The following is a 3,353-nucleotide window of genomic DNA, read 5'->3' as shown; positions in this document are numbered from 1 at the left end:
CTCTTCCTCACAACACTCCCGAGAACCCTCCAGCAAACTCCACCACACTCCCCTTCCTGCCAAACCCTTCCCTCTACGTCGTCAGTAATCAAGACAGACATTCATAGTTTTATATGCAGCTACCTGCTGGACCTGGACGATCATTTTATGTTAACTTATGGTTCACATTCTGGCTTCATGACCTTTAGGTGATAGCCCTTAAATCCAACAACATATATACATCCTGTTATACAACTGATGTTACTGTCTGACGTATGTATGGTGCGGCTTGATGACCTTACCTGCTGATGGTCATTAAGTCAAACATGTTATCATGTTGCAAATATCGTGATTCTTGTGTTTTGCCGTAAGGTACAGATTCTGGTGTAGATATCTTTAATAACCTTTACCAGTTACTATCCAGTATAGTGAACGATAGACAGACTTACGTGTTACAGACTCCGTATGATAAACACCTGACGAATCTCGAAACAACAAATTATTTGTTGGGTAAGATCAGAGAACGAGTCGTCCAGTGGCAGAACATAAACCTACAACACGTAACAACAACAACAACAACAATAAACAACTGTTATGTGAAGATCTAGTTATTCAAAGTGAGATGATCACAAGGAAGTTAGGGATATAGAAGAGTAGGAGTGAGGTATAAGGTGGAGGCCCAGCCACCGTGGCTGGTGCTATATAGAGCAGTGAGGGATAACACCATATCTTAACCCCTGGTGATGTGTGAGCTTATAAACACTGGTGGTATTTATGGCGGCCACCAACCAGGAAGTAATGTTCACCAGGTATTGCTCTGCTCTACACTGATCCAACAACTACAAGGATAATGTTGTTATAACCTTCTTGATCATGCTGGTTATAGAAGTATTATAGATACATGTTGGTGACACAAGGATAATGTTGTTATAACCTTCTTGATCATGCTGGTTATAGAAGTATTATAGATACATGTTGGTGACACAAGGATAATGTTATTATAACCTTCTTGATCGAGCTGGTTATAGAAGTATTATAGATACATGTTGGTGACACATCATAATGATGGTCTCGTCTGTTGTCCACATAACCACAGTACGTTACTACAGTACATACAGTAATATCAGTCGTAACAACACTATGTATGTAGTCGTGATTACCGTAACATGTGAGTGGCAAGATTGGATGACGTAACGTAACAATATCAGACTTCATCATTCTCAATAGTTTAGATGGATCATGTAATATTTGGCGTTGCTTCATGTTTTATCAGATGATAAAATGATGGCTGGTCTAATGACCTTCACAAGTCACTGGTCATTAAATCCCACACAGCAATCAACCACTCAGGATGACCAGGAGGGAGCCACCTGGTGCAGACCAAGTGTACCAGCCTGGGGGAGAGGATCAACTGCTCCACCTCAGGATAAGAGCTGCTCAAGTTCTGTAGTGAGGGACACTCCAAGTGGCATGTGAAACTACCAGTCTTAGTTATAAACTACCGCCCGGCTGGCCGGTGGGTGGCTGTGGCCAACATGAACCCAGGGGCTACACACACACACACACACACACACACACACACACACACACACACACACACCGCCCACTGACCTGACCACCGGCCGGTGGGTGGCTATGGCCAACATGAACCAGGGGCTACACACACACACACACACACACACACACACACACCGCCCACTGACCTGACCACCGGGCGGTGGGTGGCTGTGGCCAACATGAACCCAGGGGCTACACACACACACACACACACACACACACACACACACACACACCGCCCACTGACCTGACCACCGGCCGGTGGGTGGCTGTGGCCAACATGAACCCAGGGGCTACAAACACACACACACACACACACACACACACACACACCGCCCACTGACCTGACCACCACCACTGTGACCTGACCACGTGTGGCATGTAGCTCATCCTTGGAGAACATTAATCAAATACCTAGACAGAATTTTTATGTTAGATAAAAGACATTTCTTGATAGTAAACATAAGAAATGATGACGAAAGATAAGGGACGCTATTACAGGTAAATATTTTGTTAAAAAATGAAATACTCCTGCCTTAAACTAGCTCCCTGTACTGTATTTTCTTTTACATACCCAGAGGAAAATATATTCTGTGGTTAATCAATATAAATGTTTATGTTTAACAGGTTCTCTATTTCTGATAGTATTTCACTGATTCAGGATTAAAGACCTTAGTTCTGAACAACCATTATAATGCAACACAATACATATTTATCATAAATAAATCATTTATCACAATAACCATTATGTTTGTACCAGATTCTTTACGTCCTCAATCACGTTTGTTAATATATAAGGAATTTTTCCGCCACATTTCAATACATAACATATATCTACACGTGTGTAAATATATGTATATGTTTTTATAAATTTTTCTTTGGCTTTTATAATTAAGGTGTAAGATATCCGTCTGAAGAAAATACTAGATAATATTATAGGTTATGTGTGTGTGTGTGTGTGTGTGTGTGTGTGCACAGGAGTGAAAACATATTTTACACTTACAAGGTTAAAAGACGGGGCAACGTGAGTGTACAAATCCTTCCTCAGAAGACTCACGTGATAATGATTAAAGTAGTATACACACACACACACACACACACACACACACACACACACACACACACACACACACACACACACACACACACAGAGCGGCGCTTTCAATTTTTGATGTAGATTGATTTCCTATCTCATTTTCGTCTACGGAATTCTACAGCTTCAGTTCAGCACAACATTGTGGTAATGAAGGGAAAGTCACCACATTTACAAGCCGAGTGCATGTAGCTTATCCCACCTCGTTAGAGAGAAAACTTACCTGTATTTGAATTAATGAACGTGAACAGAGAAGACAAAATTTTATTACACAGTTATTATACAACTATATAATTTATATTATATCCATTACCACATTTCCTGCACTTTCCATCACAAATTTGCTGAGGTCATAACCTTGTAGTTACCATTACCTTACAACCTTAAGGATGGTGGTCTACAACACCTCTAGATTGATGGAGAAAACGAAAAGTTTCGTTTTACTATTAAGACCACAGAAATGCGGTAATTCCACTTCACTACCACTAACTACTAGTTATTTTACTTGTTGATTTTCACGGCTAAGAATTTCATCCTCTGAGCGAAGCCATACAATAATCGTCCTTATCTACTCTGAGCATTGGATAGCCTCCTGATGATCAAGATTGCTGTTTTGGTTGTCCGTTTCCCTTGTTACTGTGCGCCTCACTGCACACCTTACATGAGTGCCTTCCACAGTATTAGGGACAGCTGCTGGGCCTCACTGTAGCTACTTCTGGGACGG

Source organism: Panulirus ornatus, chromosome 12, assembly GCF_036320965.1.
Source record: "Panulirus ornatus isolate Po-2019 chromosome 12, ASM3632096v1, whole genome shotgun sequence".
NCBI lineage: Eukaryota > Metazoa > Arthropoda > Malacostraca > Decapoda > Palinuridae > Panulirus > Panulirus ornatus.
This window is presented reverse-complemented; position numbering follows the sequence as displayed.